A 24,579-nucleotide genomic window follows, 5' to 3' on the forward strand; every position below is an offset into this window, starting at 1 on the left:
GCTGGCTTAGTCACCAGACTGAGGTCTTCAGGGAAATGACATTGTCCCTGCAGGCCATCCCTCTTCAGATTAAGAGTCTCAAATAAACAATGTTATCCCTCTGCCTCTTGGCCTTATCTGCAAAGAGAAACCATCCTAACATTGTGCATACAGGCAATCTGAAGGGTGGGCACTAAACAGAGCTATTAGCATACTGAGTTTAAACTACTCAGAGTGCTTAATTCCGTACTCTAAAAAGGAGGGTGGAGGAGTTTAACAGGTAGTTTTTGTGGCTCTAACTATAGTTTCTGTCAAACAGAAACCACTGCCTTGGGCACACTGTGTCTCCTCGGTGGATTAAGTTGTAACATGATCACCCTTTCCCTCTGCAGGCAGGTGGCATTGGCAACCCCTTCCTCACACATGCCCTTGTGGTCAGAGTAAACTGTTTAGAAAGAGACACATGTCGGAGGTTCTGTTTGGGGTTTCATGGCAACATAAGGAACGACAGAGAGGCAGCCATGCCTTCGACACACCAGGAGAAGAGAGCTGCACTTCATGTTGCTTGGTCCACCACGTCTACTTTTTCAGGTATTCACAAACACCCAAAAATCAAGAAGGGTGAATGGTAGATATGTATAAACTGGCTTGGCTGAGCCCAGCCTCTCCCTCCAATGGCCTGTGGGACATTGCAACCACCCTGGAACTTTTTAGAAGGGGGTATGAGAATGCCACCAAGCCCTATCGTGGGTCACCTGATGCATCTCTGGTTGGCAGACATCAGGATGCCCATGGTGATCTGAGTTTCAGTTCAGCCATCAGCTTAGCAGGGAGAGGAGGGAGAACCAACCAGCATCACAGACTTTGGAAACCTAAATCCGGGGTACACCCTGATTCCAAGAGTGCAGAACTGGAGAGCGGTGCACAGAGCCTTGGGGTGAGACCATGGAGACACAGAACACAGTGTGTGTGCAGAACCCCAGTGGCTGCTGGGGCTAGGGGAAGATCTATTTACAGTCATTTGAACTACAGTGCTTTTCAAAGCTCATTTCATGTTCATTTATAAGGGTCTCATGAAGACGCAATTACAAGCTTTTTTGGTGCTAATACAATGGTCCCTGAAGCAAAGAAAGACTAAGGCAGAATACAATGGAAAGTATTCCTTTTCCCTGGCTTGTTGAACCTGAGGTAGGTGTGCTTAGGATCTGACTCCAGGAGGTCGTACCTTCTTTCTTCTCCTAATACCATTTTGGCAGCTTTTCATTCTATCTTGCCGCAAATCTTTGCCAAAACTTGAGTCTACTTCCGCCAGACTAACCGTCTGTCTCCAAAAACAAAGTGGTGTTTCTTCTGAGGGCTTGTGTGAAAAGGGTAAACATGAGTGACACATGCCATCACCATCAGCTGAATGGTGTCACAAGGCTGGGAATCAAAGCCTCGAGAATGGCCTGCTGGCTCAGTCTACAGCTGGGCCTTCCTGTGCAGAGTGAAGGGACATGGGAAATTGCGGTGTGAATACACACTCCTCACCAACCTTACAGATCACGCAACCTCGGCTTTGTTCACTTCCCAGCTCTTTGTTTTAAATATCACTTTCAATAATTTTACTGACCCATCCTTTGTTTTAAATATCGCTTTCAATAGTTTTACTGATCGAATGGAGCTGCATTCCTCACAGCTCTCAAGAAACATAGAGTCTCTTCAGGTTGCACAGTGCCGCACCTCTGGAATTTGAAGAAGCATGTATTTATGGCCAAAGTGTTACATGTTTCAGCGTAGGGAAAGAGATGGGAGGTGGAAGGGATTCTTTACCACTCAGAGTCCTAACCTGTGCATAACCTGATCCCTCTAGAAAAAGACTCAGGTCAACGTTAGTTCCTACACAGGTTTTTGGCTCTCTTTGTTCATTAATTTCTCTTGAATGCACATACATATGTGTGTATGTTCAGAGGAGATGGAAAGGAAAAACACAGTTGCTGACTTTCTTCAAAGGTTACAAATCTGAATGGCTGTCAAAGCACAGGCTTCAAAGGTCTTAACGTTGCAGGAGCCTGGTGGGAGTGTGGACTGTCGATGGCAATTCCTCAGCTCAGTTATCCTCAGTTCCATAGGACGTGGAATGACGAGGGTTGTAATAGGCTAGCGAGAGGTTTGTGGCAAACTGTGGACTTGGCTCAGTTCTTTAATCCTGTCCTGAAATTAACCAATGAATGAGATATCTAAATATCATCACTACTTGTATTACATTTTTATTCCACCTTAGAAGATATGGGGTCTGTAAGTAGTATTTTTCAATCATCCTAAGAAAAAATAAAAATTGTCCATATTAAACTTAAACTTTTCGTGGCCAAGATTCTGTTAAGGAGACCCGTCTTTGGTTTACAGAAGCAATGGTAGAGTCATATTTGATGTCATCCATCACTGTGAACACTGAAAATGAGCAGGCCATTGTTTTCTAGGTTGGTTGTGAGCCAGTAAGAATCTGTCTAGTGTGGAAGTTGACAGTTACTGCTGGCTCCTATCCTCTGCACCCATGGGACACACCTCTAGTGCTCCCAGGGGTGACAAATACTACATCAAGATGGAGTTATGTAAAAGACTCGCTATAAACTGAAGTGACCTTAAGAACTGACCTCAACCAGTGTCTTAGAGTTTCTATTGCTACAAAACACCATGACCAAAAAGCAAGGTGGGGAGGAAAGGGCTTATTTGGCTTACACTTCCAAGTCAGTATTCACCCTCAAAGAAGGACAAGACAGAAACTCACACAGGGCAAGAACCTGTTACCTCGTACTTACTACCAGAAAATCAAAAGCATAATACAGGTCAGTTGTCACAGCTCTGCTGACACTTGAAGAGGGAGCTCATTTTATTTGTTGGGATATAGAAAAGTTCATGAGCCAGTTACCAAAAGTGGTAAGCCGTCTGCTGTAGCATACTGCCAGGGGAGTAGCACGGTTGGCAGAATGAATAATTCCATGACGTTACACAAAGCCCTGGGTTCAATGGTTATCGCTGCAGAATCCAGATGTAGTGACACAAGCCTGTAATTCCAGCACTGATCGGAAATTCAAGTTCTTCATTGATTACTTAACAAGCTTGAGGCAAGCCTGGGTTATATGAGATCTTGCCTAAAAATGGAAAAAAAAAAATCCATGGTGGGAGTGTTTAGGGCCTAAACTGGAATAAACGGGTCTCATCCTCAAACCAGAGCTCCCCACCTCCTGCTCTCAGACTCTTCTCATCATCCTCCTTGTCTTCTTCCCACACCAGCCACCTCCTCTCCAGCCCAGCTCCCAGACACCTGCTAAGGCAGTGGAGCTGCTGCACCCGCACAGGCTTAAATGAGCCCCAGGGAACTGGGAGAAAACTTTCAACATGACTTGAAAATGTGACTCATGCTGTTTGTCTTCCATGAAGCCTCCCAATATCATAAAATCACATCTGTTCATTTTATATATAAAATCTGGTAACTACAGAAAGAGTGAGAAAAATTAGTGTCCATATCTGTCACCGTCACAATTACAGTTAACATGCTGGTGAACAGGCTTCTGACACTCCTCTTTCGCATCTCTATAAATGTGTTGGGCTTGATTTTGTGCCCTGTCTTTTTTATTTATATTTTTATTTTTGCACTGAAAGTCGTCCATATTGAATAGTCCTTGGGATCAAAGCTTTCGAAGCATGCGTTTCTATGAATGAAGACGGTCAGAGGAAGAGTTTCATGAACTTTCTTGTGCTCAAAGATCATTGCAGTAGAAAAAATTACAATGTAATACACTAAATGTTGTCCTACCTCCATTCTAAGCTAGTGACAAATAGGAGTGGACAGAATCATTGAAAATCAAATGTGTTTTCCTTCTGAATGAATTCCTCCTGTTGGGAGCTAATTTTACTTCTGAACTTTGCTCAAGCTGAATAGAAAACGTCACAAAAGAAAGGGAAAGGTGTCCCAAGAATCCATTACCCGGCAGAGGAAAAGTATCCTTTTAGTTCCAGAAAGTTCATATATCCTACCTGCAATTTGTATCTAATTAAGTATCACATGAGGGCATCAGCCAATGCTCTGTTTCTGTGTCACAAGGAAACTTAACGGAAGCGTCATCTTGTCTCTGATAAGATTGTTAATGTTGCCTTCCTCTGTGAAAGTTTAGTCAGCATTCTACAGAAATATTTCTATGCCTGAGAGGACTGATTCTTAAACTGAAAACATTTATGTAAGGTCAGCCTCTACTCCTTAAAAACTAAGCACTCGGGGCTGGAGAGATGGCTCAGCAGCTAAGAGCACTGGCTGCAATACCAGAGGACCCAGACTTGGATTCCCAGGACTCATGTGGGGGAAGCAAAACCAGCTGTAACGAGGGCTGCAGAGACTGGGCAGCCTCTTCTACATTCTGCAGGCAGGCACCAGACATGCATGCACTGCACATGTTACATGCAGGCAAAACACTCATACACAGGAAATAAATTAATTAACAATGCAAGTACTATATTAAACGAAAGTAGATGCCTAGAAAACTTTATGGAACTGCTATGCAATGCTGCTTGATGTAAGTTGAGAATTTAAGAAAGAAGAAAGAAGAAGAATTTCAGGACTGTTTCTGTTCTGATCTTTGGAGTGGGTGTAAATGCTGGGTCTGCATTCAGGGCTGAAGGTATTTCTCTTCTTTGACAAGGAGGCAATGATTCCCTTAATGGGCTTCAACAGAGCTCCCAAAGGACCAACCAAAGCAACTTAGGAAGGAAATATTAACTGTGGCTCAGAGTTTGAGGGTACTGTACGTCATGGTAGGTAGGGGGTCCCAGCAGCAGGAGTGTGGGGAAGCTGGTCACACTGCATCCGATGTCGAGAAACAGAAAGTAGGGATTGTTCTCTGTCTTTTATTCAGTACAGGACCCGACCCTGTGGAACGGTGCCATACACAGACAACATGGGTCTTTTCAGCTCAAACCAATCTAATCTAGGTAAGTGTGCCCACATTCCTAGGCCGTTTTCGATCATGTCAAATTGCCAATTAATATTAATGATTACAGATGGACTTCATGCAGAGAAGGGCAGGTATTCTTACCAATCCTATAGTGTGTGACAAGAAAGGCCACTGCGGGAGAGACCAACAGCCCTTGCATCTGCAGTCAACTTTTACAAACAAGACTTCCCATTGTAGAATTCCGTATTGTGAGTAGCTTAATTTACTTGGTGTCTTTTGAGTGATGTGAACTTGATGGTTTACCTTGCCAACATCTGACCTAAGGAAGCTTAGAAGTAAAGGAGAATCAGTGTTTGATAACGGAAAGGCTAGATTAAGGTGACTGCTACTCGTAAACGCCATCCCCAAACATAAACCTTACCTTATAGAAAATTAAATTCCATAACGCTACATTTTAAAGAAGAAACTATTGCCAAGCTTACTTGACTTCCTGCCTTTTGTCTTATGACAAACCCTCCTGGTTTAATCTATTAATGAAGATTCAGTTGAGAATGGGGAAGGCCAAAACACAGAGATCTTTTCCTAAAGAAATTTGGTATTTCTGATGGATCCATTCAAAAGCAAAACAAATCGATCAGTTGAAATGTTCTTGTATACTTTATACTGATACTTATCACTTCAATTGAACTTTACAGAGGGTGGGGACTTAACCAAGTTTCTCACCTTTTATTGAAATGAATTGAATTTCAAAGTTAATTTTTAAACTTAAAAGCACAGCCTTTCGAGGCGTGGTGGCACATGCCTTTAGTCCCAGCACTCGGAAGGCAGAGGCAGGAGGATTTCTGAGTTCGAGGCCAGCCTGGTTTACAAAGTGAGTTCTAGGGCTATATAGAGAAACCCTGTCTTGAAAAACCAAAAAAAAAAAAAAAAAAAAAAAAAAAGCACAGCCTTTAAGAGAAGTGTGGAATTATTTGCAGTGTGCATTTCTAATCAGTCTCTGCTGAGTGGGGGGTGGGTCATATTTATACAGATCCCCCTCACCCAGTTTATTTAGGAGAAAGAAAAGAAACCACTGGCCACACAGAGATGGGGAGGGAAGGTGCTGACTGACCTAGCTGCAGCCTCAGCCTTCTGACCAGCACCCGGCATTCTGACAGGTACGTGATTAAAACAAGATGCCCAAGTGATGGCTGAATGAGAAATCACATCACAGTCACATTTTATGTTCCATATTGGGATAAACATTCTAGCCTAATGTTAACATTTTTTTAAATTTATATGTAAGGCAGACAATTCTGTACAAATCAAAGAATACCGAGAGTAGTAATTAGTATTTTTTGTTATTGTTTGGATTGATTGTGTTTTGAGGTATGGTCTCACTTGACATCCTAAGTTAACCTCATATTCAAGGCAATCCTCCTGTCTCAGACTCCAAAGTGCTGAGATTATAGATATGAGTCACTATGCCTACATGTACTGGAGTTATATATGGAACAGTTCTGAAACTCTAGGAAGTTTTGTTTTGTTGTTCTATTCCGTAAAACCAACTAAAGAACGAAATGCAAACTTAGCTCTAGAACTTCTTGATTTTAAAGAGGAGAAATAAATTTTAAAGTATCATCTATTGGAACAAAGATCACCCTGCCTTCTGAGAAAATGTGTGTACCTGAGAAAATGTGGTATGAATATAGATACAGGGTAAATCAAACATTTGACAGGTTGTCAAATGTTGATGGAGTGTAATGGCCAAGTCCATCAAGTAGCCTTGATTAGTGGAAGAGGATGAATGAACATCATCACAGCCCACAGCTACTACCGACTTCAGGCTTTAAGACTCTGTCTCTAAACTGGAACTCTAAGGAATACCTACCTGCCTGTGGCTGAGAACCATGAGACATTCGGACAGGAAGGAGAAGGATTGGTCCTCACATCTCAGACAGACATCTTTGCCATCTGCATTGGGAAAGTGATGATCTCTCGCACTCAAGCCTAAATAATATCTCCTGAACCTACACAATCATTAAGCAACTTGCAAGAAGCAGTATTTTGGGCGAATCAAAACTTTCTCCCTTCAGTGTTACCTCTGGCTTTGCCAGGTTTGGATACTCCCTGAAGCACAACCTCTGTAGGAGCTTTCTGCAGCCCCCCCCCCCCCCGGCTCGCTGCTCTCCTTATAGTTTCCTCTTTAATTTGAAGCCAGGTTGGGAGGAGGGAAGCACCTGTAGTCTGACATGTATGAGCTGGAACTCATGGATTTTTTTCCCAACGTTGGATTAATTAGCATTATCAGAAAAACAAAGGAAGCAAAGCCCCCAGTAAGTAGTGAGCTCATCACATTGCTGGTGATCGGGACCACAATAGAAATACAAGACAAAACAAAGAAGCTGGAAATAGCTCTGAGGCGAGTCATACACCAAAGGTAGTTCTTGGTATGAAATAGACACACTGGCATGTGCAGAGTGAAACAGGATCTTGGATTACACAACATTGAAAGAGTCAATTGCATAAACACTGAATCCCAGAAAATGGAGAAATTTTTATACTTGGGTTGGCTAAGCTCCAGTAGAAGAGTAGACACGGGGATGGGGGGCTTGGGGGGGGAGGGAAGGAAGAGCGAGATCTGGAGGAGTAGAATAGAGTTCCTTTTTGTGAAAGGGCAAGAAAGCTTTGACGTCAAGTCTAGTCTAAAGTCATATACGCAGGATCTCTTCACCAAACTCAGAAATGCGACATTTCTCTGTGCTTTATATATAGGACGGGATACTGTTGGAAAAATCCAAACCCATTGTTGGAGTGATGAAACGCTAAATTAGTTCTAACTTTTAAAGAGTGGAGTGAGTCATACGGGTGGTTTCTTGTCCTATGTTTTCTGTATCAGCATCTATTCTAAAAGTCCTTTACAAAGGGGTTTTATACGAAATCTCCAGTTTGTGATGTGCACTTCATAATGAAGACGAGGCCAGTGAGGTCCAGAGGACGATGAAGGAATGAAAAGCATAACGTTTTCTTCTGATTTTCAACAGCAAGTTCCAGGCCACTTTTCTGTGCACCAAAATGTTCTTACTCAGAAATACTAAACTTGGGGAAGTGTTTGCAAAACGTGCACAAAACCTTGGCATCTCAGCGCCCTGTAAGACTGTACATGGTGGCTGCATTAGTCAGGGAACAGAATTGTAAAGGAACAGAATTGTAAAGGAATAGAATTGATTGTATAAAAATATACATATATTCACATTATATAACTATATACATTTCTATATTAGATGATGTATATACAAGTATAAATGATACATATTTGTTGTTATAATGTAAAATATTAACAAATTATACATAAGAATAAGCTTTCTTCCTCCATGTCCTTTTATGGATGGGGTGGGGGGAGCTGCCACAGTAAAGTGTGGTCCAGTACAGTAGATCTTCATATCTTAAATGATCTTGTCAAGGAAATCCTTCAGAGCCATGGCTGGTGGCTTGGATCGTTGACTCTAAATGTAGTCAGGCTGGCAATCAAGATTGGCCCTTGCAGTGATATAGGCACATAATCCTAGAACTCAGGAGGAGAAGCTAGGCAAAGACAAGTTCAAGGTCATTCATGGCTGTACAGAGAGGAAGAATCCTGCTGAAGGGAGGAGGAAGAGGGCGTCTCTTGACTTCTTAAATCCCTTTGCCCCTGCTTTCTTTCCAAATGTTACCACCTGTCTTGTCATTTGAGCCCCTTGTTCTGATCTTTCTTCGCTCAGTCCACTGCACCTACTTTCCCCAGTGTCTTCTCCACTCCTTAGTTGAACTCTGATGTCTTTCTTTCACACTTTCAACCTATCAGGTAAAAGAAAAATTTACTACATACAACCCAGTTCTATACAATTTGGTAACTAAGTACATAGTACATGCTTGTTTTACGCAATGTTTTTGCCATTTTATTGTTTGTGTGCATGGGTGTTTTCCTTGCATGTTTGTCTGTTCATCATGTGTGTGCAGTGCCCTCAGGGGCCAGAAGAAGGTGTCAGAGCCACTAGAACTAGAGTTACAGAATCTTAGCAGCCATTGTGTGGGTGCTCCAGACAGAAGCAGGGTTCCTGGAAGAACAAAGAGTGCTTTTAACTGCCGAGTCATCTCTCCAGCTCTATAATTTATTATAGAAGTCCACTGTGAAGTGCGAATATGACATCTGATGTCCAAAAGTTATAGAAAGACTGAAAATGCTGACATATAAAATTGATTCTTAATACAGACGAATATAAAAGTTAACGTGGACCAGCATTTTAAGGTGTTTACTAAACATGGGTACCAAAAAGAGGGCCAGTTTTATACAGATCACAGACCCTGTATTACTTGTGCTGTGTTAACAAAGGGATGCAATGCAGAAATATTGGAAATAAATTATGTCATTGTTTTAGAGTCCAGACATCTAAAGAGAAGGCTTTGTAGATTCAGGGTCCAGCAAAGGCTCACTTCCTGGTCCACAGACAGCCGCTGTCCCCCACCTCACTAGGATGCTGTCCTACCCTCTTCTGCACAGGCAAATCTCCTCACAAAATCTACAAGAACAAGCCCAGCACAGACCATCACCTCGATGAGACATCCACATTCAATTTCAGAGGAGACACAGACAGCTAATCCTCAGAATAGCCCTTATGAAATTAACAAGAGAAAGACAATTATTCCTCAGACTATGGACACAGAACCCTTCTTTTAAAAATGGAAATGGTTGGTCAATACATTTTCTAAAATAGATGCTGCTGTCTACAAATGGGCACATTAAAGCAACTCATCACTTGCGTGTAGCAGTTGACATTTTATAAGTCAATAATGATGTGGAGAGGAGTGGGTATCGATGTGATTGAAATATGTTCAAAATTGCCTTGCCATGGGTGACAACTTCCTGAACAGAACAGCAATGAATCAGGCACTAAGTCGGGCAATTAATAGATGAGACCTTGTGAACCTGAAAAGCTCCTGTAAGGCAAAGGACAGAGTCAATAGGACAGAACAGCAGCCTACAGAATGGGAAAAGATGTTCACCAACTCCACACTGGACAGAGACTAATGTCCAAAATATATACAGGACTCTAGAATCTACATGTCAACAAACCAAGTAATCTAATTAAAAGATGGGGTACATACCTGAACAAGTAATTATCAGGAGGAGGAATCTCTAATGGCTCAGAAACACTTAATGAGTGTTCAACATCCTCATCCAACAGGGAAATACAAATCAAAATGACTCTGAGATTCCTTCTTACACCTGACAGAATAGCTAAGATCAAAAATACAAGTGACAGCTCAGGCTGGTGAGAATGTGGAGCCAGGGGAACACTCCTCCATTGCTTGTGGGACTGCAAACTTGTACAGCCACTTTGGAAAACAATATGGTGGTTTTTCAGAAAATGGGAATCAATCTTCTTTGAGATACAGCTCTACCACTGCTGGGCATGCACCCAAAGGATGTTCCACCATACCTCAAAGACACTTGCTCAACTATGTTCTTAACAGCTTTATTCAGAATAGCCAGACTCTGGAAATAATGTCCTAGATGTCCTTCAACCTAAGAGTGGATAAAGAAAATGTAGTGTGTTTACACAATGGAGTATTATTCAGCTATTTAAACAAGTAACATTATTTTAAAAATAAAATTTTTCAGGTAAAGGGATAGAACTAGAGAAAAAAAATCATCCTGAATGAGGTAACCTAGACCCAGGAGTACAAACATGGTATGTACTCACTTATAAGTGAATAATAGCTGTAAAGTAAAGGATGATCATGCTACAGCCCACAGACCTAGAGAGGCTAAGTAACAAGGAGGGCTCAAGGTGGGACACATGGATCTCCCTGGGAAGGGGAAATAGGTAGAGTGGGGGCGGATGGGGACAGGAACAGGTGGGATCCAGTGGAGGAGTGAGGGAGGGTTAGATACTGGGAGAGACAATGGAGTTGGGGAGCATCTTGGAGACAAGCTAGAAACCTAGTGCAATGGAATCTCCCAGAAACCTAATTAGCAAGTGCTAAGATTCCTAGCAATGGAGGATAAGGAGCCTCAAAAGTGCATCTCCTATAACTGTGGGACTGTGAAAGGTAACTTGGTCCCCAGCTGAGTTAAGGCTTGAAGCCCCAGAGTCCCCTAAGGTACAGTAGGCATTTTGCCTGTTCCAGGGCACCAGGCCCCTGTCACTAGCCACAGCCCTCCATAGATTTGTGGTCATCAATCACATAAGGGCAACACCCCAATCTCCTCCACGTGTAGAGAATGTGACCTATGGTCACATAAGTTAAAGACAGATCTCCATTTTAATGAGGTACCTAAAGGTCTGGAAGGCTTAGCCAACAAGCTTTCCTTCCCAGACATTCTTCCCTGCAAGAGGTATTTAACCTCAGGCCCACCCGGAGAAGTGGGGTATGGCTTTACTCATCCACTTTCTGCCATGACAATAAATGCTTTAAAACCATGGACTGTCTCTTTTCATTGTGATCCACCATGGGGAGTCATGGAGAAGGCCTTCACCTATAGAGCTTCTGTCTAATCTCCCATAGAAGGTTTCTCTGTGCTCCCAGCCACGGCCACCACCAAGTCAAACTCAAGCCAAGCCAAGGACTCATCCCCACTGGACCAGCTGGAGCTCTCCCTTTTACTCCCCTTTACCCCTCTCACCCCACCACCCCACTCCCACCCATGGGCCAGATCTGCCCTGTGGGCCCCCACTCCGTTCTCAGCTCTTCCGAGTTTCCCAGCTGCACCTGAGAACCAGATGGCTCCTGCCTCATTGCAGGCCCAGGGACCCCCAGCCAGCTCAGGCTCAGACTGCACTTCCCTACCCCCTACCCCAGGAGCTGTGTCCCTTGGCTTTCCCATTGTCCAACACCAAGCAGCAATGGTAAGCACAGTCAACTTCCCATGTCCTGCCTCCCCAGAGCCGGAGTCCTGTGGTGGAGCAAGAGCCATAACCCTACATATAACCAGGAAAAACTTCCAGTGGAGAGATTGAGACATCAATCCAGCCACAAAACCGGCTGGGTAGCCCAGAAACCTAGGAAAGAACCAAACACAACTGGCTAAAAAAAAAAAAGTCAATGATTCCTAATGATACTCTGTTATATTTGTAGACAGGAACCTAGGATAATGGTCATCAGAGAGGCTCCACCCAGTAACTGATGGAAGCAGATGCAGAGACCCACAGTCAAACATTATGCAGAACTCAAGGAATCCTTTGGGGTGGGGAGCTAGAGATGCCAAAGACAACACAAGAAAACCCACAGAATCAACCAACCTGGGCTCACAGGGGTTCACAGAGACTGAACAATCAGGGAGTCTGCATGGGTCTGACCTAGGCCCTCTGTTTATATGATGTAGTTGTGTAGCTTGGTCTTTTTGTGGGATTCCTAACAATGAGAGCAGGAGCTATCTCTTGGCTTTTTCGCCCGTGTTTGGGACCTTTGTCATCCTACAGGGTTGCCTTGTTCAACTTAATACCAAGGGAGACTCCTGGCTTAGTGTAACTTGAAATGCTACGCTTGGGTGAGATCCCTGGGAGGCCTACCAGGTTCTGAAGGGAAGGAGAGAAGGAGTGGAGGTGAGAGGAGGGTTAAAGGGGAGGGGAGAGGAAGGAAGGGAGGAAGGGAAATGGTAGTTGGGATATAATGTATGAGCAAAGAATCTATTTTAAAATTTAATAAAAAATAAAATAAAATAGAAACAGTCGTTTTCTAGAACGCAGAAAGGCAAGTCTAGAAGGGCAAGCTAAAGCAAAGCTGCTTCGCCTTGGAGGCAGCAGTTGAAGTTTTATAGTCAGTGACTGCACGGAGAGGAGTGGGCATGGATAGGATCAAAATATGTTGCATAAAATTCTCAAAGAGTTAACATATTTTTTTATTACGCATTTTCCTCAATTACATTTCCAATGCTATCCCAAAAGTCTCCCCTACCCCCCGCCACTTCCCTACCCACCCATTCCCATTCTTTTGGCCCTGGCATTCCCCCGTATTGGGGCATATAAAGTTTGCAAGTCCAATGGGCCTCTCTTTCCAGTGATGGCCGACTAGGCCATCTTTCGATACATATGCAGCTAGAGACAAGAGCTCTGGGGTACTGGTTAGTTCATCATGTTGTTCCAACTATAGGGTTGCAGATCCCTTTAGCTCCTTGGGTACTTTCTCTAGCTTCTCCCTTGGGAGCCCTGTGATCCATCCAACAGCTGACAGTGAGCATCCACTCCTGTGTTTGTTTGACCCCGGCATAGTTTCACAAGAGAGAGCTATATCTGGGTCCTTTCAGCAAAATCTTGCTAGTGTATGCAATGGTGTCAGCGTTTGGAAGCTGATTATGGGATGGATCCCTGGATATGGCAGTCTCTAGATGGTCCATCCTTTCATCACAGCTCCAAACTTTGTCTCTGTAACTCCTTCCATGGGTGTTTTGTTCCCAATTCTAAGAAGGGGCACAGTGTCCACACTTTGGTCTTCATTCTTCTTGAGTTTCATGCGTTTAGCAAATTGTATCTTATATCTTGGGTATCCTAAGTTTTGGGCTAATATCCACTTATCAGTGAATACATATTGTGTGAGTTCCTTTGTGATTGTGTTACCTCACTCAAGATGATGCCCTCCAGGTCCATCCATTTGGCTAGGAATTTCATAAATTCATTCTTTTTAATAGCTGAGTAGTACTCCATTGTGTAAATGTACCATATTTTCTGTATCCATTCCTCTGTTGAGGGACATCTGGGTTCTTTCCAGCTTCTGGCTATTATAAATTAGGCTGCTATGAACATAGTGGAGCATGTGTCCTTCTTACCGGTTGGGACATCTTCTGGATATATGCCCAGGAGAGGTATTGCTGGATCCTCCGGTAGTACTATGTCCAATTTTCTGAGGAACCGCCAGACTGCTTTCCAGAGTGGTTGTGCAAGCTTGCAATCCCACCAACAATGGAGGAGTGTTCCTCTTTCTCCACATCCTCACCAGCATCAGAGTTAACATATTTTTAAAATGTCAAAGATGCTTACTCCTGAGAACAGAACACATCCTTCCATACCATGCATACATTTGTCTTCCAAGTATTCATTTCAGCTAAAAAAGCAAACAAACAAACAAACAAAACAAGGAAATTCACCAGTTTCACTTCTGGAATGGGGCAGTGTGTGGAGAGAATCATGAATGGATACAGAAAGCATTTACCCTAAGCGTTAACTTTGTAAATACAGTGCAGTCACACATCCTGTCCCTCATAGACGTGAATGCTGTTGAAATCATCAGAGCAGACTGTAACTGGATACTCACACAGTTTGCCTCAAGGCAGTCTTCTCTATTTGTGTGCATTTCTGAAATGAAGATGAAAGCTAATTACAGTAATCCTCTCCAATAAGATGAGGGGAAAGAGGTGCACTCTGAGACCTGTGAGGTTCAACAGAATGGATGTCTGAGTATTTTTTAACCATTCTGCCTTAACTAACATCCAAAGCAGTCCTGAGCCTCCCGTGTCCTCGGAACCTGCAGGGACACCCAGGAGAATTGGAAGCCTCTGGGCTCTGAGCCTTGCACACAGCACGAGCCTCCCCATTCTCAAGTATCCTTAATTCTGAAAAGCAAAAATATTAACCCTAATACAGGAGCTATGCTTGCCAATGTGATCTGACCCACCTGGGCAGCCCAACACTGAGCATGTCCTGTAGAGTCAGTTCTGCCAGGAAATTTACCTAACTCTGGTAAATTTAAGTTGTATAAGCTCAGACAAGGTCCCTGGCTTCTCCATATGTCTGATTTCTCCTCTGAAATAAAGGTAACAATGTACATGATTGCTGTTACTCAGTGAGTAGCAAGGCTTCTTCTGAGAGAAAGCTGAGCAACTGTTGCCTCAGTGAATATTGGCCCTCGACTCATAGGAAGTGTAAGAACTGTCATAGCTATTAGCCCACTGAGCTGAGGAAGCCTTCTTTCTCTCTAGTCTACCGAAGGGAAAGAAAAGGGAAAGATGGCTTATCCAGACCTAGCTCTCTAAAGTTGACTAAAGATGAAAGGTCTTCAGTACTGAGAGAGTAGCATACTAGACCAGTAGATGAGCATCCTCCATCCCTGGAGGCAGGGTGAGAAGACACATTGCAAAGACAATTTTGACGGCACTTGTCTTAGGCAAGGAAGGTTAGGATCCTTGTGGGATGGGAAGCCTAAGGCTGTAGAAGAAAGGTAGGGCCTTCAGGAGGTGGCTAAGTCTTGCACCGTGTGAAAGTGTCTCAAAGAGGAACTGAGGCTGAGCTCAGTCAGTAGAACATCTGCCACATAAACTGGGGGACATAAGGAGCAGAGGTGTGATACCAGTGCCTGGGGTGGGGCCAGCAGAGGTATCACAGGTTCAAGGTCATTCTTGGCTACACAGCAAGTTTGAAGCCAGCCTGGACTACATAAAACCTTGTCTCAACAAACAAACAGCTGTTGACCCTTTCCTGCTGTGAAGACACAATAAAAATGATCCCTCTTGGACACTACATCTTCTAACACCTTGACTTCAGACTTTAGAAGAACTATGAGCAGCTTATTCCATCATTAAATTGATTGTCCTGGGGTATTTTGTTATAGCAGCCCATGAGAGAGACACCAACGGTCTTTTTTACATCCTTGCCAGATTCTGGGCTGTATTTAAGGACTGAGAGCCTGGTGGAGCCCAGCCCAAGATCTCCAGCACTGAATTACTGTGTCCTCAATCAGCAACATCATAAAAGAAAAAAATAGGACAGATTTAAGATTTGTGCCCTTCTTCAGAATGGCAAAGGACACTGTCAGTAGGACAAAATGGCAGCCAACAGATTGGGAAAAGATCTTTACCAATCCTATATCTGATAGAAGGCTAGTATCCAATATATACAAAGAACTCAAGAAGTTAGACTCCAGAGAACCAAATAACCCTATTAAAAAATGGGGATCAGAGCTAAACAGATTCTCAATTGAGGAAAATTAAATGGCCAAGAAGCACCTAAAGAAAAGTTCATCATCCTTAGTCATCAGGGAAATGCAAATCAAAGCGACCCTGAGATTCCACCTCACACAGTCAGAATGGCTAAGATCATAAGCTCAGGTGACAGCAGATGCTGATTAGGATGCGGAGAAAGAGGAACATTCCTCCATTGCTGGTGGATTTACAAGCTGGTACAACCACTCTGGAAATCAGTCTGGCTGTTTCTGCAAAACCTGGAAATAGTTCTACCTGAAGACCCAGCTATATCACTCCTGGGCATATACCCAGAAGATGCTCCAACATGTAATAAGGACACATGCTCCACTACGTTCATAGCAGCCTTATTTATAATAGCCAGAAGCTGGAAAGAACCCAGAAGTCCCTCAACAGAGGAATAGATACAGAAAATGTAGTACATTTACACAATGGAGTACTACTCAGCCATTAAAAGCAATGACTTCATGAAATTCATAGACAAATGGATGGAACTAGAAAATATCATCCTGAGTAAGGCAACTCAGTCACAAAAGTACACATATGCCGGGCAGTGGTGGCACTTGCCTTTAATCCCAGCACTTGGCAGGGCAGAGGCAGGCGGATTTCTGAGTTCGAGGCCAGCCTGGTCTACAAAGTGAGTTCCAGGACAGCCAGGGCTATACAGAGAAACCCTGTCTCAACCTGTCTCAAAAAAAAAAAAAAAAAAAAAAGTACACACATGATATGTACTCACTGATAAGTGGATGTTAGGCAAAGAGCGTGGAATACTCAGGATACAACTCACGAACTACATGAAGCTCAAGAGGTAGGAAGACCAAAGAGTGGATGCTTCAGTCCTACTTAGAAGGGGGAACAAAATAATCAAGGGAAGTGGAGGGTGGGAGGGACTTGGGAGGAAGAGAAGAAGTGGAGGGGGAAAAAAGAATCAGAATCAGGTATGGGAGGAGTTGTACAGAGGGTCAGGAAATTGAACAAAGGTATGTAGCAATGGGGGATGGGAAGCTGGGGGTAGCAACCATAAAGTCCCAGATGCCAGGAAAGCAAGAGCCTCCTAGGACCCTACAGGGATGACATTAGCTGAAATACTCCACAATGGGGAGGAAGAACCTATCAAGACCATATCCAGAGGTTAGGCATGGCCTCCCAGTTGAGGGATGGAGCCAGTCACCCATCTCCAAAATTTTAACCCAGAATTGCTCCTGTCTAAAGGAAATACAGGGACAAAGAATGGAGCAGAGACTGAAGGGAAGGCCATCCAGAGACTGCCCCACCTGGGGATCCATCCCACATGCAGACACCAAACCCAGACACTATTGCTGATGCCAAGAAGTGCTTACTCACAGGAGCCTGATACAGCTGTCTCCTGAGAAGCTCTGCCAGATCCTGACCAATACAGATGTGGATGCTCTCAGCCAACCATCAGACTGAGCACAGGAACCTTAATGGAGGAGTTAGGAGAAGAACTGAAGGAGCTGATGGGGCCTTATCTGGCATCAGTGGGAGGGGAGGCCCTTGGTCCTGTGAAGGCTTGATGCCCCAGTATAGAGGAATGTTAGGGCCATGAGGTGGGAGTGGGTAGGTGGGTGGGTGGGGGAGCACCCTCATAGAAGCAGGGTAAGGAGGAATGGGAAAGGAAGTTTTCAGAGGGGAAACTGGGAAATGGGATAACATTTGAAATGTAACTAAATAAAATATCCAATTAAAATAGTAATAATAGTAATAATAATAGTAATAATGATGATGATGATAATAATAAAGATTTGTGTCCTTTTGGAAAGTGTTCCATCCTATACTCCTCCATGGGGCTCAGGAAAGAAGCCATTAACAGAATCTTGGGCACATGTATCCCTTGATCAAAAGTGTGACTGAGTTCATTACTGAAGTTTCAGGCTAGAAGAGAAGAGAGCTCCCAACTGGCCATAGAATCTGGAGGATTTTTTCCCCTCAGAACAGGGGGTGTGCTGGGCTTCCCAGTGAGAACGGATCATGACGCAGGCTGCACGAGCACCTGCAGCGCCACCTCAGGCAGCCTGTGCAGACCATGCCTGACTAGAGATTGTGGCATTATTGAATTTCCATGGCAGAGACCAGAGTAGCGTGGGCCATTGGTTGTCAGGGTTAAATTCACAGTTTCTCTTCAGAATCATACATACAGCTTTGCAGCGGCTCACCTTGTGTCCTCGAGCACTGCTACTCATTGATGTTACCACCTCCCCTTATCTTATCTCACCCCATCTTAGCTTTCTACCTTACCACAGGCCTCGGTGGCATTAGGCTAATATTTAGGCTGGAGAGCAACAAAAGGCTTTTGTTATCCGTAAGACCTTTCTAAATCCTTTCTCCCCCTGTATGCTGACATAAAATATGCACTTGGCTTTCTTTACTTTTATGAATTCAACACTTAGATAGAAGTTAAAATAAAAAAGAAAGAATACATTTTGTTGGGTGTGAGCAGACACACAAGAGTGCTCATATCCAACTCCCAACAAGCGGGGAGTCTCACTCCCTGAGAATGGAGGCCAAGAGCCTAGGCCTTTATTTAAGCAGATTCACGGGAGTAAGGAGTTGACATCGAGCTCAGGACAGCTCACGAAGGTCTGGTCTCAGTGGTCTCTTATTGTTGAGCACCATCAGCAAAAACTCAGGAGTACAAAGAAAAGCGTCCAATAGGAATGGAGGCAGTTGTGACTTGTGTCTGTGGTTTCACTGGGCAAATGGTATTCTCCTGCTATTTAACTCATAAATGGCTAGGACCTATGAACTGAATCTATTAAGAAAACATTTCCCTCAAGTGTTTGAGAAGCTCGAGCAGTCGAGGAAGAACGGCCAGTGGCTCACAGCAAATCAAGATGGGACTCAGAGCTGTGAGACGTTGGGGAGAATCTCCCTTGCTCATCTGAGGCTGTGGTGTAGTGGCTGCCCGTGCGCAATGTGGCGGGAACAACCATGAAGAATTGTCATAACGTAAGAGTTAAGCTTACTGTGGAAGCGGGCAGAGAGAGGCCACTGGCTCCCGTTAGCATGTGCTGCTGAGCTTCACGGTAATTGCCGTTCTCCAGTGAGTTGTTAGGCTCCAAAGCCGTGGGACTTTCTGTCTCTCTGTGCTCAGGGGATGAAAGCAAGTGAACTCAAGATGATATGGTGTGGAGCTGTGCTAACCTTTCCGGAAGTCCACATTTATCTTACAAGTTATAATTTACTAGTTTAAAGGGTTCCTATGAGGAAAAAAATTTTTTTTTCTCACACCACAGAACTTAAGTTTCAAAATAAGATTTTCTGTGTTTGTTTTTCCTTGATAAGCTCCATAAAGAGATACTTCGTGTCCTGCCTGCCTCTGCCCAGATTTCCATCTTAGAGAGACCGGCCTTCCTCCATGCCGGAAAGTTTTCCCCTCCTGTATGGCCCAGGAAACCTGCTAACAAGCCAACTCCATGCTTGCAAGTCCCCCTAAAATGATTTTCAGGGATGTTTGTTTTCATACCTACCCATGTGTCCATTTTTTCTCAAGTGATTTCTCTTACAAAATATTTTTCAGAAATCATGATCTTTAAATAGGTATAAAGGTCCCTCATGAAACTAAAAATAGAGTTACTATTTGACCCTGCTATACCCTCCTGGGTATATACCCAAAGGACACTAATTTAACATAAAGATGCTTATACATACATATGTATTGCTATACGAGTCATAATAGCCAAGATAATAGAGTTAGCTTACACACAAGGGTATACAGAAATGGTGGTTGTATACCCAGTGAAATTTGCTTGGCCATTAAAAGGACAGCATCATGTCATTTGCAGGAAATGGATGAGACTAGAGATAAATGAAGTAGGTCAGACTCAAAAAGTCAAGTATCTCATGTATGGTGGTTTGAACAAAAATGACCCCCAAAGGCTCACAGGGAGTGGCGTTATTGGAGGTGTGCTCTTGTTGAAGTAAATGTGGCCTTGTTGGAGGAAATGGGTCACTGCGGGTGGGCTTTGAAGTTTTAGAAGCTCAAGCCAGGCCTTCCCTGGGCTGCTAGTCCTCAGCTCTACAAGAAAGCAGGCTGAGTAAGCCATGGGAAGCAAGCCAGTAAGCAGCACCCCTCTGTGACCTATGCATCAGATCATGCCTCCAGGTTTCCACACTGGGGGCACAGCCTAGACAGCCTCCTTCAGATTTAGGGAGGGGCATTATTGGAGGTATGGTCTTGTTAGAGGAAGTGTGTCACAGGGGAAGGTGGGGTTTGAGGTTTCAGAAGCTCAGGCCAGGCCAGTGTCACTCTCTCTTCCTGCTGCCTGCTGATCCAGATGTAGACCTCTCAGCTCCTCTCCAGCACCATGTCTGCCTGCATGTCACCATGCTTCACTCTGGTATGTCAATGGACTAAACTTCTGAACTGTAAGCCAGCCCTAACTAAATGCTTCCCTTTACAAAAGTAGCTGTGGTCATGGTGTTTCTTCACAGCAATAGGAACACTAAGATATCATGTTGGGCTTTGTTTGTTGGTTGGTTGGTTGGTTTTTAAATGATACTTAACAGAGAGAGAGAGAGAGAGAGAGAGAGAGAGAGAGAGAGAGAGAGAGAGAGGATAGAAGCGGAACAAGATGAAGAGAGAAGAGTGACCCAAGGGAGGGGAGGAGAAAGTGAGGGAGACAAAAGACAAAGTCTTCCATACTTGGTTTCAGACACAGAGTCAAAATCTAACATGAAAGCAGAGAGGGGACATTTGTGGAAAGGAAAGGGTGGTGAAAAGGAGAGAGGTGAATGTGAGCAAGGACAGTGACCATGCATATGCAAATGACACCATGAAACCCAGTATGTGTGTGTGAGTCTTTGAGAGTGTGTATGTGTGAGTTCGTATGTGTCTGTCTGTGTGTGTGTCTCTGTGTGTAAGTCTGTGTGTGAATGTGTCTGTGTAAGCCTGTGTGTCTGTGTGTGAGAGTATGTGTGTGTCTGTGTATGTGTGTATGTCTCTGTGTGAGAGTCTGTGTGTCTGTGTGTATGAATCTTTTTGTGTGTGAGTCTATGTGTGTGTCTCTGTGTGTTTGAATTTGTATGTGTGTGAGTTTCTGTGTGTTTGGATCTGTGTGTGTGTGTATCTGTGCCTCTCTGTGTCTGTGTGTGTGTGTGTGTCTATGCATGTGTGTGTATGTCTGTGTGTTGTTTGATATTCATTTTGCCAACACAGGTAAAAGAAATAATTATATGTTTATTTCTCCAACTTGGATGTTGCCTTCACTGTCTTGGGAAGCACATATTTCCTGAGTGTGCTGCTTGCTCTGATGACCCAACAGCCCCCCCTCCTGTTCCCCCCCCCAGCCCCCCACCCCCCACCTGTCCCTATCTCACTGCCGAAATGGACTCAGCTGGTTATCTCTGATTGCAGGCAATTCGGACTCTAAGTAAGCTTGTCTTTATCAACTACTGTTTTAACAACTGATTAATTAGTGCTCTGGCGATCTAGCGGAGACCTTTATCTGAAGAGCAGTTCAACCATTAGCAGCTCAGATAACAAGGCAAGATAATAGTTCACAATCCATCTCTGGCTAATGCAAACAGCAGTACTCCCTCTTAGTCCAACATGGGAGCTAGGGGAGAAAGCTCCTGGGCTTCTCAAGACGCCTTGGTCTTCAATGGTGACAACGTCTGCTCTTTCTGGGGAGTGATATTTAGAAGATTATTTTGTGATTCCCTTAGTGCTGCTGATATTTGGAAACTCAAATGATATCTGATAGCTGTTGGCTGGTCAGAAGAAACCCAGTGCCAAGAGCATTCTGCAATGATAGAGTTGGGTTGCTCTTGTCAGCTGAAAGTCAATGTGTGGGCCTACAGCCAGCCATCCTGTTAGTTGTGTGCTTTGAAACAAACCACCTACCATCCCTCCACTCAGTTGCCCTCCCTGTAAAATGGAGCTGATGGCAGCTCTGGGGTTAGTGAGCCATGACTTCTATTGTTCTTAGAACACCTTTGGAGTGCTCTACAAAATGTTGACATCACGACTAAAGGAAATTTGGTTCTTCAAACCTAAATAGACCTAACCAGAAATTATTCAAATATAAGCAGACAGGACCCAGGACTATGACAGGACACAGATTTGTTATAACTGTCATCCTCGCTGTTGAGATTATGACTTCTGTGGGGGTGGGGGGCACTGTGGTCCCTGTTGTGAGCTAACTTTGCTCTTCTGCAGAACACATATCCATCCTCACAGCGGTGTGACGTAGGTGCCATTTGTTTCCTTCTTACAGCTGATAGGTTGAAGCTCAAGAACGAAATGATGGCCCAAGATCACTGGGAATGGACTGGACTCATCACTCAGGGTCACAGCGCACTGGGATTAGGACTACCTTTCCAGTGCCAGTGGCTCCCACATTTGTGAGTGTGCAAAGGTGACATGCCCTAGGACCAGGATCCTGAGCCTGAGACATAGCTGCATGAAACGGAAACCTAGGCTCTCTCCGTATTTGCTCCTTGCCTTTGATGCTTATTATTGTGTGGGGTTTGGAGAGACTGGGGGTTCAAGGTAAAGGAGAAGGGAGAAGCTGCCATGCGGGAATGTGAGGTAGAATCATTTGGCCCTACTGCCATCTGTTCCCTGTGGAAAAGGAGGAGGAGGGTGGAAGGAGTCTTAAGTCTTATTCCCCTGAGCTATGTTCAACAGAAGAATGTATGGAAAGCTCACTTGGTTTCCTAATCTCCTTTATTTGTGGTACTAACAAGAGGCATTTTTTTTCTTTTTAGCAAATGACTCACCCTTCTGGCTTTGAAACATTAGAATACAAAGGGTAGGTAAACTCCCTTGGTCACCTTAAGGAGCTGAAGGGCATGTCTTAAGACCATGTGGGCAGATTTCATAAGAAAAGCAGGAGACACATTCCAGTTACATTGCTCTCCTACTCCAAACACAAGCCTAGCACATAGTAGGTGGCCCACACTTCGGAGGTTTACATAAAGTAGGAGACCTGTACTGGGGAAGACCTAGCGAATTGTTGAAGGCCAGTGCATGGGCGGGTCAAGCATAAAATGGGAAGCCCGAGCCGGAGCCGGAGGCTTTATTGAAATGGATTAGAACACTCACAAAAGGAAATTTAAAAAATTTATTCCTACACCTGAAAGACAAAACAGGATTCAACACAACGCTGCCAACAGAGAAAGCATTGGGATCAAGTCTCTGGTGTCTAAAACTACCTTTCCCTTGATTAGGAAGAAGTGGTGCAGCATTTAAAGACAGCTTCCCCTTCATCTGACTTCAAAGGGCAACACTTCTGTGAGTGAGACCATTTCCCAGTGCAAAACATGCAGTACATTTCAAGGCATGTTGGGGAGGCTCTAGCCTAAGCTTTCAATGTTTCTGTGTCTGCCTCAGAAACGAAACTCATTTTCCTGCTAAATTTCCCAAGAGTCAAATCTCTGATTCACCTGGTGGTAGATATCCCCAGAGGAACTAACCAGCCCCTCAGGGTATGTCCCCAACTTCAGTGCCTCAACAGTGACAGAATGTCACATCCATCATGGTGGAGAGTTGGCAGGTGGTTGGGGTCACAGCCTTGAGGAACTTGTTGAACCATAATTGTTTATGGAGAACTTGACATGAACAAGGGCCTGGGGGTTACACACGGGAGGAGTCTGCACATCCTCTGCTTTGAGGAATATCCAGTTACAGAATAAATAACAAAGGGGCAGAAAATGCTAAGTGCCAACGGGGGGGGGGGGGGGGGGGAGGAACACGATTGGCCCAGATACTGCATCCGAGAGTTTAACTTTTTTTTTCTATTGGCATATATTCACTATACATGACAATGGGCTTGTTATGACATTTTCAGACACACATGCTGTACGTTGATCAAATTAACCAGCTTTCTTGTCCCCTCCCCACTTGAGCTGATCTCCCTCCTCTTTGTGTGTGTGTATGTGTGTGTGAGTGTGTGTGTCTATATGTGCATATGTGTGTGTATGTGTCTGTGTGTGCATATGTGTGTGTATGTGAGTATCTGTGTGTGAGTGTGTATGTGTGTGTGTATATGTGTGTGTGTGTATATGTGTGTAAGTGTGTGTGTGTGTGTGAGTGTCTGTATGTGTGTGTATGTGTCTGTGTCCACCCCGATGAATGTAATGACGGTTGCTTGCAGGAGCGTGAATGAGGAATTCTCTACAGGAACCTGGGTGGTTGACCAGAGGCTATACCACTGAAGAAAGTCTCTCTCCACATCCCCAACACCCATCAACTTCCAATAGATCCTCGGAGAGTTATGGCTTATGACCTTCTCCCCCAAGAGTTACCTGGCCATGATCCAAAGGAAGGGTGGGGACTTGGTGATGCGCTCATGCTCCATGAGCGGATATGACACACAGGCATGTGCAGTTGATCAGAGCTGTAGAGTCTAAGAACACAGGCTAGGTAGTGTGCAGAAGTCAGTGATGCGGAACACTCTGCCCCTTCCTTAGCTCTCACATTTTCTCCTCCCATTCTCCCACACGTGCCCTGAGTATTGTCCATGTAAGCCTGAGCACTCATTCTCCGCGCTCTGAACTCTGTGGTAACTGGGACCCACTCGGGGGGAGTAATAACATTCGTCCTACGATTTCTTTAGAATGAAAATTGAGAAATTGCATGCAAGATGAACATGCTTTCTGAGGAGCAATCAAAATAAGTACTCCACTGGTGAACTATAAACATTTGCAAGAGATGCTTATCTTAGTTATAAATTCTCCCAAAGGGGAAAGAGCTTGCAGAATCATCTTTTGATGAGT

The 24,579-nt window shown here is 44.1% G+C and overlaps 1 long non-coding RNA gene across 1 annotated transcript; it reads left to right on the plus strand.

Moving 5' to 3' along the window:
* Positions 1-256: 256 nt before the first annotated feature.
* On the plus strand, positions 257-23,219 carry LOC110290595 (uncharacterized). The gene is made up of 6 exons (XR_015046637.1): positions 257-570; positions 4,869-4,944; positions 5,953-6,064; positions 22,077-22,203; positions 22,570-22,613; positions 23,032-23,219. It is a non-coding gene; the product is annotated as an uncharacterized LOC110290595 (long non-coding RNA).
* The last annotated feature ends 1,360 nt before the right edge of the window (positions 23,220-24,579 follow it).

The sequence above is a fragment of the Mus caroli genome, unplaced genomic scaffold, assembly GCF_978045245.1.
Source record: "Mus caroli unplaced genomic scaffold, Mus_caroli_1 scaffold_3, whole genome shotgun sequence".
Lineage (NCBI taxonomy): Eukaryota > Metazoa > Chordata > Mammalia > Rodentia > Muridae > Mus > Mus caroli.